This window comes from Melitaea cinxia, chromosome 4 (genome assembly GCF_905220565.1).
Source record: "Melitaea cinxia chromosome 4, ilMelCinx1.1, whole genome shotgun sequence".
Lineage (NCBI taxonomy): Eukaryota > Metazoa > Arthropoda > Insecta > Lepidoptera > Nymphalidae > Melitaea > Melitaea cinxia.
Genome location: NC_059397.1, coordinates 1665690 through 1683316, shown reverse-complemented (window position 1 = coordinate 1683316; position 17627 = coordinate 1665690). Strand labels below are relative to the sequence as shown.

Sequence of the window (17627 nt, the reverse complement as noted above, 5' to 3'; positions counted from 1 at the left end):
CTATCGTCACGGCGTATCGCATACGATCGTCACGCGGCATTAGATTTGAATCTTGAACTCTTTAAAATGGAGTAATGGTGTCTTCCGTATACCGAGGGGTGCGGACGAGTTCACGCCTTAGATATAATCTGTACAATTGATTTTAAATCTTTTATCTTATAACATAAGAGTCATTTTTGTTTTCTATGAAATCTATGCTTGAAGTTATTTAATATTTCTTATTAATATTGCTGTTAGAAATACTACAACCGTCACATGAGGGAGCTCAAGTAATAAATTGTTCTTTTTCTCTTTTCATACTAAGCTCGCTCGCGTACAAGAATATAAAGAAAGGGGATAGGGGTTCAATTAATGAAACAATTTATGGTTTTTAAGGATACATTTTTATATGGTGGTGTTTTTAGGGTTTCACACCGAAAGTGTTCAAGCCAGACTTTATCACGTGACGTATCCGTTTCTCTATAGAGGGCTTTTATTTAAGATTCAAACCCTTATTTAGCCATTTGAGCATTTATTTTTTTAGCAATATTTTTAGAATATCGGTTAGGGAAAAATGCGTATCTCGTAGAAGTAGAGAGGTATATCGGTCTAAGCTCCAACTATTTTCTTAAGGAGAAGATGGGTTGGTCGAGTAGTGAAAATTAGCTGATTTTGAGATATAATTTGCAAACAAAATAAAAACTACAAAACAGACATAAATTATTACTTTACACTGCAACTGTCACGTACTCTTATAATTTCTGACGATATTAATATTTACATATCAGAAAATTCGATATCATAGTTTCCATATAACTTTTCAAAGGAAATCTTTAATACTCCGAAATAACGAAAATTTCATGCCGTATCATATCTATTGAAAATTCGGTCAAAAATCAACATTTAAACACATTTCGGCTACGACGATCTCATTACAAAAAGGGACCGTCAAATTGACACTTGTCCAAAAATATTTCTCTGAAATCGTGGATAAAAAACCCTGTGCGTTAAGCGTTAAAAGGCGAAAATTCTCATCGTTCATAATGACGTAACTCTATATTTTATGGCCTTAAAGGAATTTAATTTCGGCCCTTTATTTTTGCCTACGTTACGTCGGCCGTCGCAGGGCTGAGTTCGAGTTTTTAAGGAAAATCTACACGGGCAAAGTTTTCGCGCTGTATCATCTTATTTGAGATCATTACATTGGAAGTATGTTGTTTTGTAATTTATGAATGAAATTTACGTTTTCTTCGTAAATTAAGGTGATATCTTTTCCTTTATTGAGAACGTTAAAATGCGTTAGACATTATGTTAAGAGGCGTTAATAAACTCACATCTTCGTTCTTAATTTGAGCTGGTGTAAATTTGCCAGTTCAAATAACTCTACTAGTTACCTTAGGCTATAGATCACCTTAGGCTGAAACAGATAAAGAAAAGAAATTTTAAATTACAAACTGGTTATGAAAGTTAATAACCATCATCATAACCTCTCATGTATACTAGTATGAACAACAAAGGCGTATTATGACACGAACTCATAGTAGAACATAGTATTTCCAAAACTTTATGACATCAAGTGGTAAGCTCGGATAATATATCTAGGGACTGGAGGCTCTCAGGGCCGATACGTGTTATCAACGAAATGAAGAAGCGGCAAATAGTTTCAGGGATAGCGAAGAAAAATTGTAGACATATTGTGGATTTGTATGAACACTGAATGTTCTTAGAGGTTATTGAGCTTTACTTTACAGAAATATGTAATATTTTTTTGGTGTTTAGGAATCATAATATAAAATAATGAATTTTAAATTTAGAAGTATTATATGATTTTTGAGGGTACTTATTTTGTACGGAAATAAGGTACAATAATTGTGTTTGCTAGCAAACGAAAAAAACTGACTTCAATTACATCGACAAGTAATACAACGTAAGTAGACGAAAAAAAAAAATTACCAACGCACTAATCTTAAATTTCGAGGGTTTCGCTTGATTTCTCTGGGATGCCATCATCAGATCCTGGTTTCTTTATCATGATACCAAAAATATAAAAATCGCTTCATTCCTTTCCAACAAAAAAATATAAAATCGCTTTATCAACAACGAAGTTATCAACGAAGATACATAAATATATATATACGGTGGAATTGAGAAACCTCCTCCTTTTTTGAAGTCGGTTAAAAATAAGTTTTTTCGAAGCAATTTAATTCGATTTTAACGAATACCCTTTGATAAATATTACAGCGACCTACTAAAGAAATTTTAATACACACTGGTTTCCTCTTCAAAAGTGGTATCACATCCAGGCATAATTATATCATTTTATTTAGGCATTTTTTATGGATAATAATTAAAAGAACAATGTGTAAAGATGTTATATAGGCTAAACATTAGACGCAGACGATAAAGCCACTCGAATATGGTCTGGGAATACACTGAAACAATACTCCTTAACCTTGGAGGAAGCGCCTGATACGGGCGCATTGAAATATCGAGTGTTGACAATATATAGACAGGATAAAACCCCTCGCATGCCAATAATGTGATCACTTTCCTTTTTTTATTACGAACAGCAAATTTTTTACGCCTCATATTTTCTGATAGCCTGGTACATAATGATGTGGATTTTTAGAAGAATTGATTTTGATCGTGGTTTTGCCTGCATGTATGCATGATAAACACGTGCTATTTTTTTAGACTATGTAGTTTACCCTCGGTTGTCCCTACCTCTGTCCATCCGTTTGCTGTGTTTAATGTATTATAAAAATACTTTAATTTTACAGATATGTAAAGAAAAAAAAAATCAAAATTAAAAGAGCAATTAGGTATATACAGTGTTACTTGTATAATGAATATTCGTGACCAAAATAATATATTTTTCTGCCTATTTATATTCTCATAATTTAAATCCGATTGATATAATGAGCAATCATTCGTATCAATTACCTACTTTATTGAAAGAAACGCTGATTGGAAAAAGCATTAATTCAAACATCGGCGTTTTGATTATTAATTAACAAAAAGTAATTTTAACAAACGAAAAACAATCGAAATGGCACGAGGCTTACTCCCTTGAAATGAAATTACATTCACCGAACCTTTTTAGTTAATAATATTAAATTACATTTTGTAAAATAGATACAATTCAGAGATTTCTATAGAAATGGTAAAAGTGGTACACAAATTCGACTATCTTTAGAGGTCTTACATTGAATACCATGAACGATAAGACTCAGTTTGACAATCTATTGGTAAAAGATAATATTTTGAAGATACAATATTCATATTTCAATTAAGTATTCGCGCTGTCAAAGACCGACGTGCTATGGAATGCTACTAACTCGAATGTTTGGAAAATATTTCAATGATTTTTAATGAAGTAATAATAATATTTTTGTTGTGTTTAAATAGAGAGCAAGTTATATTGTTTTTTTTTTTTCTAAACCTACAAGAAACAAAATAAATACTATTTTAGCAAATAAAATTTTTTAATTCTCACTAGTAAAGTCTAAAGATGAGCGCGTTTGAATAAGCTAAACCCTTAAATTTTATTACATTTAGAAGATTTCGGAGATTTCGAAATGGTTCTATCGTTGTATTTAAAGTGTAAATAACGAAACTTAGGTAATTTCCATAATGCACATTTCCCAATCATTCATAAAATAAAATAAAATTTAGTCACATAATATTTTACTATGAACTACACACTCACATTTAAATAAGACTTAGAAACAAACTGTATAAAATTTACAATATTAAATACACGTTGAGTGTGAATAGGAAATCAAAATCTGTACCCTTAAATTGTAAATTTTTAATGCAAATTTGAATGCAAGAATCGAGAATCACTGACAGTGTTCAAAGTAGGGGGCGATGTCTCTTCCGGCCGCGTCGACTTCTCGAGTTTTCCTAATGACGCGAATATTTCCCCGACTGACGTTTAATTAACTATCAAAAGGGTGGGGATGAGGGGGGGTAAAGTTTCAAAAGCCTCTCCTAATACACTGCCAATCGTGGAGCTCTACGATGAAGAGGTGAGAATTTCTAGCTAGAATTTGTTGGAAAAATTCAGTTCAACTCTTAATGCTAAAACGTATTTCATTAAAGCGTCAGATATATTTTCAATTGCTAAAATCCTTTATGAAATAATTTATAATATATATAACATAATTACTGTTAATTTAAAATTATATTCGGTGGTAGCTTTACTGTTAGAAAAATAACAATTTATTTTTAATTTGTAAAATGACGATTCGAAAGTGCTCTTGGAGCCTCTTTTAATAAAGCTGTTTTTGATTTTGATTTTGATATTTTAAAAGACAAAAAAATAACACGTATATAAAAATAATAAAAATGAATGTTTCTAAGCGCATAACTGGAGAATGGCTCGACCGATATGGCTAATTTTTTTTTGTATGTTCCTTAATACCCACGGAAGGTCTTAACACTAAAAAAAAAAAATAAATAAAATGAAAATTTTACTATAAACTTTTGACAGAACGAAGTCGAAAACAAGCGTCTTTAAATAACATTTTTCCGATTTTATTCGAAACATAATACTAACGTTTCTGGTTTCATAATAACTATGGCATATTTATTCCATTTTGCCTCGCAACTAAAAAATAAAATAAATCAAATATTTTTTGATGGAAAGTAGCAAAAAGTATTCCAGTGGGTTACAATTCGTGAGCCTGATCGTGCGTGACGAACCTCAGAGGTATTCTTGTAATACATCAAACGAATAGTTAAATGGTTATTGTTCCTTTTTATATAAAACTTCAGAGAATAGATACCGCGTTGGCGCAGTGCTTCCGCTGATTGGCTGTTGAGTATATCATCGCGGGTTAGATGATCACTCGTGACCGACAAGTACAGATTGTCATAATTCTTTGAAGCCTGCACCTGGCTAGAGTATTAAACACTTAACTGAAATCGATTATTATGCTTATGAGGTAAGGTAATAGCATACACTTGACATCAATATTTCCAACATAATTTTCATCATACTGTGTACACTTTACATTGTTAGATAACAAAATTTAATACTCCGTAGACATTGTGTTAAATGTATTAACATGTTCTTAAGGCTAAAGCTTAATTTCGATTCAAGCACCGGCACGAAATATCGCTAACTTAGCTATACTTATGCTAAACATGCTTTATCATTACACCACTATCATAATCTCAATACCAATTAACATAAACGAATCTCATCCTTAGCGCCATGGTGAAAAGGTCGATATTCGAAAAGGTACAACCGTTTAGGCGAATGCAGTTTTTTATGCAAAGTTTTTGGAGCGTTTTAATCGAGTTCTATTTCAAAAGCGATAAGATTTATTTTTGAATGTATTAGCTGCATTTTAACGTGGCTAGCAGACATGTTATGTACGCTTGCCTTAACATAACGAATGATGCCATCGAGACAGTGTACTATCGCCTCCTGAATAGATCTCTATTATAGAGGGTCCTTTTAACGTTTCAAAGGAGAAAGGGGGGGTATTCTAATAGCTAATTTTATAGGGTGTGAATGTCATTACGGCTTATATCGAAGTACCGAACGCGTTTGTGTTTAAATTCAGCGTTTTTCGCCGCCTGTCCCTTTGCCGTTCGCTGGATTAGGTTCCTTAAATAAATTGTATAATTGCTGTGACCTTTTTATTTTTACTATTTCTCTTTTATACATAAATATCTATGCTATGCTTGGAGTTTCTCTCAAAGATAGGATTAAAAATGAGACTATCCGCGAGAGAACGAAACTAACCGACGTAGCCCACAGAATTAGCAAGTTGAAGTGGCAGTGGGCAGGTCATCTGTGTCGCAGGACCGACAGCCGTTGGAGTAGACGGGTCCTGGAGTGGAGACCGCGTCTTGGCAAACGCAGTGTGGGACGTCTTCCGGCCCGTTGGACCGACGATCTAAGTAAGATTGCCAGTGTAGGCTGGATGAGGATTGCGGAAGACCGGGATGTCTGGCGTGAACTTGGGGAGGCCTATATCCAGCTGTGGACTGCGATAGGCTGAAATAATGATGATGATGATGATGATGATGAAATAAATATCTACACAATACACACACGGTCTGTTCCTAAAGTAAGCAACTTAATGCTTGTGTTATAGGTAACAGCCGACTGGTATAGCTACATATTTTTTTTCGATAAACATACATATATACATATATACATACATAATACATATATAAATAAATATTTTTATTAGACCCAGACTCGAGGTGGGAATCGTACCCACAACCCCCAGAGCAAAAAGCAGGGTCACTACAAACTGCGCCAACGGGCTAGTCTACAAATACATGTCCTATCAATAAATATGTGATGGTCAAGTTATAAGTCTTAATGAAATCAAAACCTACTTAGTTTTAAGTGCTACTATAAACCATATTACGAAAAAGAAGGTTATCATTAAATAAAACAGTTTAAAAATTAAAATTTTTAATTATTTAAAAATTAAAGTTTGAATTATAATCCTTAAACAGATTTTTTTTAATGATGAAGGTAAGTGTAGAGCAGTCAAAAGTAAGCAGCAGAAAAGTTTCATAATAGTTAAAACAATTCACATACGAAACCGCATCGCCAACTTTGTTTCTAATAAAACTCAACAAAGAATAACTGCGAGCGTTGCTCATATATCAATGTAATTTGAAAACAACACGGCAGCCACTACAGAACCTGCACATTACGACGAATATAAACCCCCAAGTAACTTTTACACCGTCAATAAATCTACAGTAACTTGCAGTTACTACGAGATTTTTCTAGAAAATTCCCCTGAACGGTCACTTATTGCAAACATAACATGGCTTTTGATTACGCCACGAAAGGATTCTGAAATCAAGGAACGAATTATTATATTTAAAATAATGAAAATTCTTTATGAAGTTCGCATGTGATATTATTATCGATTTGGCCCATAGCTTACAACGCCTGCCGATAGATTAACATAAGAGGCCGAGGTTTTTAGGATCGAATCCCACGACTTGCATATAATATAGTAGCATTATTTTAAATTCTATTCGAAGCAGTACTGGACAAGATCAGGCGACAGTCATAGTAGTAATTTAGGCCACCCCAATTCATCATAATGATGAATGATATGCTGACGACCTGAACCTTGTACGCGAAGTTGGTGACGCGGTGGACCCTTGCGGACTTCAGCGGGATATTGGAAAGAAATATTTTCTTTCAGATGATTTAGATATATTCAGCTGGGTTAGATTTTTATTTTTTATATCACTAGGTCGGCAAACAAGCGTACGGCTCACCTGAGAGCGTAAGAGATTACCGTAGCTTATAGACGCCTGCAACACCAGAAGCATCGCAAGCGCGTGGCCGACCCAATCCCCAATCCCCCCAGGAGCTCTGGTCACCTTACTCACCAACAGGAACACAATACTGCTTGAAAACAGTATTATTTAGATATAAGTTTTATGCATTAAATAAATAAAAATTAATTAATTAATTAGTTCAGCATATTTAACGCACGTATTTTTGGATTTCATAAATTTTTATTTATCTTTGATATCAAATACAACTAAAAATTGTAATCAGAAGCCAAAAACTACTTCAGAAATTATTTAAATTATTACTAACCCTTGTATAAGTTTCTTGTTTTGTTACTATTATTATTAATATACAGCTATCTCATTATGTACAAATAATATTTCTTAAAATTCTCGAGTTACTTGAACTCTCATTATCTTGCAATGATTAAATGACTTGGTTGAATGAAATGAACTTATCTAACAATTTCGACCGCAATTATAATTATTAATAAAAAAATAAATAAATACAACATACGTATAATTATCACGTGTCTTTCAAAATAACTACCAAACAATAAAACTCGAAAGTAATTGACAATGAAAGTCTTTCATTAAAAGTTGGAAGTCGATGGAACTTTAGCCCGCCTCTAGTTCGCAGTTATTTGTCACAGACCGTCGATGTAGTCTCGATAGAGGCATTATTTCTTTTGGATTAGTGCAATAAAACTTTTATTGGTCGTAAATATATATGTTGGACGCCCGCTGTATATCGAGTTGCTTTAAAATGTGTCGGAGACTTCATGAGCAAACTGTTGTATGATGTTAGCGAATTTGATTCTTAAAAGGTACATAGCTTGACTTTTGTGTTGTTATTTTATCATAATGTCAGTGAATGTTATACAATCTTATGAATTTATTTAATTTGCTATTTAAACGTAACGATACTCGGTATCATAATGTCAAAGTGTAAAATATAAAATAAATTCATTATTGACCGGTTTTTCCACCGTGCCTCGGAGAGCACGTTAAGCTGTCGATCCCGGTTGCTATAATATACACCTGACAGCGATCGTTATTCACAGTGAGGAGTATATCCGCCAACTTGCAGTAGAGCAGCGTGGTGGATCAAGCTATGATCCTTCTCTTACATGGGAAAAGAGGCCTATGCCCAGCTGTGGAATATTATAGGCTAAAGCGATCAATTTTTTAATAAAATACCGCGAATATTATTGAAATAAAGTTCTTTGTAGATAATTCAATAAAATAACTTAGCTTTGTGTTAAATTATGCTACCCGTACTAATATTATATAAAGGATTTAATTTTTTAGTTTTTCTGTAAAAGCCGAAAAACTATTAGACCGATCGCAAAAATTCTTTTACCAATGACATAAACTATATTTTTTTGGGAGGATACATACAAAACAGCAAATAAACGCTTACACGCGAATCAAGGCACGGACGGAAAGCTAGTTTTAATCTTAAAATCTAAATATCTAGAACAAGTGAATTTAAGTTTCAAAAGTCCGTTTATTTATTTTAACGCGTTGATTAGAAACAACGCGTGCTAAGAAATATACTGTTTTTTTTTTACAGTCTTTTTACCGATTTTCATATTATTTATACCGATTTTAATATTTATTTTCACTCAAACTAAAATTTAAATTATAAAGATATACCGATAAATTGCGAACTTTTAACTAGGCAATGTCAACTAACTGTTAACGCAGCGCGCCGTTTGCAGAGAGGGATTACAAATGCTTGTATGTTTGTTTGTACTTTATCGCTGTTTACCCGTCGCTTAATGACGAACCACACGACATTATCAGTCATGATGAGACGATTGTATATTTTATTTTGACAGACATAAGAGTTATTATCGACCGTTGAAGTCCAATTTGTAAAAAGATTGCCTATAGACATATGTTAGCGTCACTATGATTGGTTTGTTCGAAATGAATTTTTGATTTTCGTTGATTTGTTCGTTGTTTACACTGTAAAACGGTTTCGAAGATATTATGGTATAGCTTTTTATAATCGGAACTTTAAGTGGTATTGCTGCATTTAATACAATTATAAGTCATAGTTATTATTGTATGTCAAATCGCTTAAAAAAAATAAAAATGAGTGCTTTAGACCACACGACTTAAGAAAAATGTCTTAAGATCCATCTAACTCATATCGCCCTATCGACTTCGGTTCGCCTCGCCCGATCTCACTCACCTAATTACACTTTTCGTAACGCTCTCGTCACACATTCACCAGCTTACACCCCAAGTCAAGCGTGCGTTAAGAAGTTTTACTTCAAAAATATTTAAATGAATATAGTCAAGTTGATTCATTTAAGGATTCATGAATAATTTCCGAATATAACTTATTTCGCCTGCGTGAAGTTTTAATATTTACTAAAGTAAGCAAATATTCGACTCATGTTTAACTTGTATCGAATTTGTCTTAAAACTTGCAATGTTCAATAAAAATTGTACATATTATTCGTAATATAATTTCATTTAGCATGTACAAACGGCGCGTACGTTGTTTACTGCTTAAAGGAATCATACATTCAAATTACTTCTTGTAATTACAAATTTTAAAAAGTAAATTTCGTAACCTTGAGTCGCTTTTGTTTATTTAACATTTAATTTAGAAACATAATTTAATTTATAATATACTAGCAGCTGTCCGCGTGGAATTTAAAGATAATTAATGTTCGGTTCGTAAAATAAATAAATAAATAAATTTCTAAAATAAAAGTAGCCTATGTACTCCTTATTACATCAGCTATCTGCCAGTAAAATTATCGTCAAAATCGGTCCAGCCGCTTCAGAGATTAACCGGAACAAACAGACAGACAGACAAAAATTATAAAAAATGTTGTTTTGGTGTATGTACCGTGTGCCATTATGCATTTAGTAAAAAGCGGTTAATTTAATATTACAAAGAGACACTCCAATTTTATTTATTTGTATAGATGTATAACATTGTAACACAAAAATTATAGGCAAATAGTATTAAGAAGGCGATTTATGTCCAGCCGTGGGAGGTTGGCCAAATCAATCAATGAAATTCAGTATTAATACTCAAATTTGTAAGTGAAATATATATATATATATATATATATATATATATATAATACGATAATAACACATTACGAGAATGTTTACTTATACTAACTTTACTATCACTTTGCTACTTTATCAATATTTTCGTAGGAACCAGTTGTAGGAATATTTTAAATTCAGTAATAGCTCCGGGCTGATTTTAAAGTTACGCGAAGCTACAAAGCTACGCTGTAGGCGTTTGCTACGAGAGTATTTATTGAAAATTCACTGAACGTAATAAAACTATTATTATTAATAATAATGCTGTCTTATATAATAGTAATTACGATAATATGAATTTCGATTTGTACAGATTATATATGAAATGTTTTATTGACATTTATTGTTAGTTGTTTGTTCAAGCTGTGTATTCAATTTTAATGCCGTATAGATTTACATAGATACTATTATGTATTGTGTATTCACACTAAAATGTTTATTTAATTCATATGATGTTTTAAATATATTTATTTATTTAAATCTATTTGTAACCGATTTTAAAAAAGGAGGAGTTTACTTAATTCGACCATATAAATAAAAAGAGATATTCCAAGCGTAGTACCATGATAAGGAAACCAGGATCTGATGATGGAATCTCAGAGAAATCTAGTGCCTAGTGCGTTTGTTAATTTTTTCGTCTACTTACGTTGTATTACTTGTTGATGTAATTGAAGTCAGTTTTTTTTTCGTTTGTGAGCAAACACAATTATAAATAGGAAGTTCTATTCGAGATGAATTCTCTTGAGACGTAATCTTGAGTAATAAACCTGAGGTCCATTTTTAAATACACCTTCGATTGTATGTGGCTATAAAAACATTCATGCCTGAAACCATCACTCACTCATTTCAGCCTATCGCAGTCCACTGCTGGCCATAGGCTTCTACAATTTCACGCCAAAAATGGCAAGAATTCATGTGTGTTGCCCATAGTCAACCCGCCTGGGGTTGGTGACCACAGGGCTGGCTTTGTCGCACCAAAGACGTTGTTGCCTGTTTTCGGATTGTGTACTTTAAAGCCAGCAGTTGGATGGTTATCCCGTCATCGGTCGGCTTTTTAAGTTCCAAGGTGTCAGTGGATCTGTGTAATCCCTTATTCGCCTTAAGAGACAACAAGACACCCACGAGAAGAGAGGGGGTGGCTATATTCTTTACTGCCGTAACCACGCAGCTTCCAGTTAAACATCATGGCATAACAACGACAATCTAACACAGCAAACATACACACACACATAAATACAACCGGAAATAGAAGCTCTATTCCGCTGTGAGTAAAAACAGTCTATGTCTAGTATATCAAACTAATAAAATATAACACCATTGCTCAGTTCACGGCTCAAAGTTTGAACGTGGCTGAGCTAATTCTAACAGTTGGCTAATATGTTAGCTGGACTTTTAGATTTACAGCCGTACTTGAACTGTTCAGAGTTGTACAAACTGTTATATGTGAACCTTCAGTTCATACGGCTGAACTCTTTATGAAATTGAATTATACAATTAGAATGTATTTTATTTATTACGAAATGATTTCATTTGACTTTTGAATAGAGAAATAGTATTTTAAATTGATAATTTAAAAAACGAATTTCAGAACTCTCTGTAAGGTTTTCGTTGTCCTACGTGATGGATAGATTTTACAATGCTTTGCGATACGATTGTTTAAATAATATTATAATTACAGTCGTTATATTTCATAATAAATTTTAGGATCGGATCGATAAACTGAGTTAGCGTACAACAAAAAATATCCTGTTCAAAATCTGGAGCTGTTTAACTTGGAAAGTACTTCGACCTTACAGAAGATAATTCCATTCATAATATCCCTTAATTAACTTTATTTTTCAGCATCTACTATATTCCGCTACAACTTATCTGACCCTTATAGTAGTCATAGACAACTTTTGTTTTTTTTTTTTTTTGTAATTTGATTTGTAATCTGAACATAATTATGTTAAATTATCAAACGAAACACCACCAATGTTTGAACCAACAATCCTTACAAATCGGCCACTTTATCATCGAGATGACCAGAACTGTCCGTTTTTGTACGACCCTCGCTAATTGTAGGTTTGACGTTTGACGCTCGGCTCGGGTTATGAATGTTGCACATTTAAGGAACGTTTGTCTGGATTTACGTGGGTATATGTCAAATGAGGCGATTATATTTTTTTTTTTGAAGTCAGACTGAAAAAGATTTATCAGAACTACCGGGGTCTGTTTATCGTTTTATTTTAACTAGTGGTCGCCCAGAGGTCGAAATTCGACCATAATTAAAAATTTAAATAAAATAAAACCAAACAATTATGAAAATAAAGAACCTTTAAAAAAAAATCAATTTGTCTACAGACTTTGACAATCAACAAAAGAGTTTTTTGAAATCCCACGATCTCGCACTAAGCGTTTTGCTTCCTCTTTCTTAATACGCGCCGCAAAAATCTGGAATGCCCTTCCGGCTTCCGTTTTTCCAAATAATTATAACTTGGGTATTTTCAAATCAAGAGTGAATAGGCATCTTCTAGGCAAGCGCGCACTATCTTAGGCTGCATCTTCACTTACCGTCAGGTGAGATCGCGGTCAAGCGCTAGTCTATATATTTAAAAAAAAAAGGGTATATATACCTAATATGCGTGTGTGTGTGTCAAATACTTGCCTGGTAGTGTGTATAATGTTCTTTTTTATCTATAAAAATAAATAAAATTGGAGTGTCTGTTTGTAATATCAAAATAACCGCTTTTAACTAAATGTATATATATGGATGTATACACGGTACATATACCAAAATAGTATCTTTTAAAAATTTTGTCTTTCTGTCTGTCTGTTTGTTCCGGCTAATCTCTGAAACTGCTGAACCGATTTTGACGGGACTTTCACTGGCAGATAGCTGATATAATAAGGAGTAACTTAGGATACTCTTATTTTAGATTTTTTTATAACTGCGAACTCAACAATACCGGTCTAATAACCGGTCTGCGGACGAAGTCGCGCACACCGCTAGTTGATTTAACATATTTTTATGAATAATTTAAAAAAATATTAGTTTTCTACACTTTTTCTCTATATAATACAATAAAATATCTCCGATTAACAAAAAAAGAATTTGTACGATTTTTTTTTATTTTTGTGTTACCACATAGTAAATTCTAAACATTTTTTAATATCATATCAAAAATCAACCGTTGAGCTTGGTCACCCAGGTACTATATATATACGGTCGAATTGAGTAGCCTGCTCCTTTTTTAAGTTAGTAAAAAATAAGATTGATTAAGTCACTAACTCATCCGGTATACACGCTAACGCGTCAATTCAGATAATTTAAAAGGGTTTGTCGTGATTTGTCACATCGTTCGCTTACCTATCAGTAAGCTAATTTGTCGATTAAACAAAACCACATCTACTTAATATATGTAATACGAGGTAAAGTTTACGAATTTTTAGGGTCGATCGGATTTTAAAAATTCACCGCTATGCTAAGCTCGCAATTTCCGTATTGACGTTCCCTAATATTTTACGCATGAAAGATCTAGCAGGTGTACTTTATATATGAGTAGTTGATAGGTTCTAGGACTAGGGCGTGAAAATTCTTATGATAAAAAATTCGTACGAAATTAGTGTTTTCCCATGGATTTTGTTGTTGGAATAACTGTGTTTGCAGGCAAACGAAAAAAAAATCGACTTCGATTATATCTACAAGTAATACAATGTAGGTAGACGAAAAAATAGTCAAGTAAATACGCATTATTAAGGATTACTCCAAAAGTTGTAATCAGATCTCGATGAAATTTAAATGTGACCACATGATACACATCGGCTTTCAATTAACTTAAAAATCATCAAAATCTATTCACCCAGTAAAAATGTATGCGGATATTCGAGAGTTTCCTTCGATTTCTCTGGGATCTCATCATCAGATCCTGTTTTTCTTATCATGGTACCACACCAGGGATATCCCCTTTCCAACGAAAAAAGAATTATCAAAATCGGTTAATAAACAACGAAGTTATCCCCGAACATACATACAAAAATATAGGGCAAAACCGGGATAGATGCCACACTTTTTAAAATAGCCACCTAATTTTAAAAATATGATTTTTATACGAATAATTTTTATTAATGTAGCTAGCTCAATCCTTTATGATGAATTATGACTATGGTTTTTCAACCTAACCAATGCAGATTAAGCAGAAATTAACTTTTCGTGAACCCTTTTTTTGAGGATAGATGCCTACCTATATGGATAATTGCCTCACCATGAAAATAGTGAGTAGGATAGATGCCCTTTAAACCGTGTAAACGAAAAACCAAAAACCAAATGTTAGGTTAGGCTACTTTTAAAACATCGATTGTCTCCAAGAAACATGAGCCATAGCAATGAAAAAAATTTTGTGTTTTTTTTATATCTTTTAATTGTTATAATTAGAATATAATTTTTATATTACACAGAGTACTATATATATATATATCAAAATTTAATTAAATTTTACAAGCATTTATTCAACAAAAGTATAAATTCTTAATTGTTGGTCTATAATATTCATATCAAGTGTCAACATGCACATTGCACAATCATACTTTCTCATCGAAAGCTGACTGTAGGTTTTCTATAGTCCAAGAACATACTCGAGCTCGTATTTCTTCCTTTCTTTTATATTTTCATGGCATAGTTCTGCTAGAATCAGTAAAACATCTAAACATAAATATACCTAAATACATAAAAAATATAACATACACAAAAAAATTATACATATGTATAAACTTACTCTGTATATGGTGAATGAAGGGATAGATGGGGGAAGTGCCCCTAAGGGCACCTATACCTCAAAAAATCAGGGCAACTATCCTTTGTGATTGGGATAGATGCCCACGTATTTTTTAAATAAATTATAAACAAAATAGCATCTATTTACAACTATATGCAGACTCAATGACCCAGTATATAGACGTGATAAAAAAATATAACGGAATTTATTACTATTTATAAAATTATACAATCTTAAATACTAACCTTTAAAACTTTGACGTGTTTTTAAATTTCGCCACGGAGAAAATTACACACACGATCCAAACGCGTCCTTGCCACACGAATATCTGTGGATATCTGAGGTACGGGGTGTCTTCGACTCCTACTTATGCGATTAATTTTTATTTGTGAGTTTGGGATGTTAGGTTTTTAGAACATGAGGCATCTATCCCACTGCGGCATCTCTCCCGGTTTTACCATATATGTATATACGGTCGAATTGAGTAACCTCCTTCTTTTTTGAAGTAAAAGTCGCTTAAAATGATATCCTCTGTCATTGAGAGCAATAATTTCTTTTGATAGTTGCAGATTTACATGAAATGTATTCATTTTACAATTTTTGCAAATTTTTCTACTATAAACTATAGAAAATAAAAGAATTTCCAAAAAAAACAAATGATACAACACTTTGTTCCAAGTACAAAATAAAAAAAAGAATTAAAATCACATATTTTAGTAATAGTTGGTTAATAAAACTTCATAAAACAATTCCCCGCAGACCAGACTGTGAGCTAAATGGAATACAGTAATAGATGCTCATGTAAGGAAATGTCTGTCTGCATAAATGCGATAGTTAGAATCACTAAATGGACGATCATTTGGCACGACGCACTGGCTGCGGCTTAAGGGTGATTGAGGGGAAGCATAAAACATTTTCGGTGCCTGAACACTTGGGTTTAAACCAACAATTCCATACCGAATAAAGACGTTAGAGCAGTCTTGAGAACATTCATAGAAAAAAAATTGGTATGTTTATTTAGGTGAGTGGTTTGAGCTTAGAATTGGTCATTGTTATTAAAACTCGTGACAGCAGAATTGTTATGATTCGGTTTAACCATTATTAGTAGAAACATCGTTGATACATTTTTTAAGTTACTGTCCAGTCTTGTGGGCCTCATGTCTCCATTCTACGTGATGTTCGTGAAGTCATCTGAGAGTGCTATATTTATACTAGAAAATTCTAATAATAAATGAATTGAGGCTACACTGTTATTAAAATTATACAATAGGATTTAAAAGAAAATCATTTTCTATGTACCTGTATTTTATATATTACATACTAATATGTACGTGATCCCGATTGCTGTAGAAATTTTGGGAATTCTCATTTAAATATCGCGATAAGTAGTTTTGAAAGTCTTCTTTTGATGTTAACTTTTCACTAATTCTGAAGAGACCGTTCCAGATGAAAAACTGAAAAAAATTGCTTCCTAATTTCATTTTTAAAATGTTATCTTTTCTTGGTATCAAAACCAGCCAATTACAAATATACAACCGAAAAGATTTTATTGCAACTTTTTACTAGAAAATATGAAAAGACTGTTTTCCTGAACTATTATTAGACCCCATTCTCAAAAGTTTAAAGGATAATAAATAAAAAATAAAACTTATTTCAATTTTCCCAGCAGCATCTTTTTTGACCTCCATATTGACAACGCGTTGGCGCCATAGTCCCAGCACTGGCTGTTGCGCTTGCGGTCGCGGGTTCAATCTCCACTCATGACAAACATTTGTATTGGCCATATATTTGTCACGGTTTGGTCATTTGTGTTTGTGTGTTGTGTGTGTTAATACTACTGGGGGCCGTTAAGTTTGAAGCGTTTATGTATTATCTTATCTATATTTGTGTGTGAGAGCAGAAAGTAAGTAGCGAATCATCGATGACAAACGCTTCCTTCGATCCAAGTCGTACTCGAATCGAGTTCGAAAACAAAAACCGAAAAGTTCACTCCATTGCTCGTTATCTACCGTTTGCAGTGGTTTTAATTGGCTTATAATAACTGCCTTCGTAGCCTACCCTTACCCTCCGAAGTCCGCACACGAGTTATGACCTTAGACCCCTTAGGGCGGGTATATTAAAATACAGAAATCTTTAAACAATGCGAAATTTTAGCGAGAAGCGTGTAATTAAATTTTCATACTTTGTTCCAACGGAAAATTTTGTTTATTTGTTTAAATATAATACAGAATACTTAAGCTCGTTAATCCTTCCTGAAAGCTTGGTATTCTCAAAACTGAGAGGAAGAATTCTGGCCGAAAGCATCTTATAATTTAAATATCTTAATATTATTTATATGGAGTCTAGTTCCAATTCGTGTAGTACACTTGTGAAAATAATATCTCTTAAAGAACTTCTCGAAAAATCTTGTCGAATATAATTTGACGACTACAAAACATTAAAAAGTCTTTGTATAATTTATTAAATAATTCCAAGAGTAAAAAATTCATTTGGCAATGAATTTTCTAGAGATTATATTTAAGT

At 32.8% G+C, this 17627-nt stretch overlaps 1 protein-coding gene across 1 annotated transcript in view; it reads right to left on the bottom strand.

The window, feature by feature from the left end:
• Positions 1-17627, bottom strand: part of LOC123670007 (teneurin-m) — a 305041-nt gene that overhangs the window by 242045 nt on the left and 45369 nt on the right. The window lies entirely within an intron of this gene.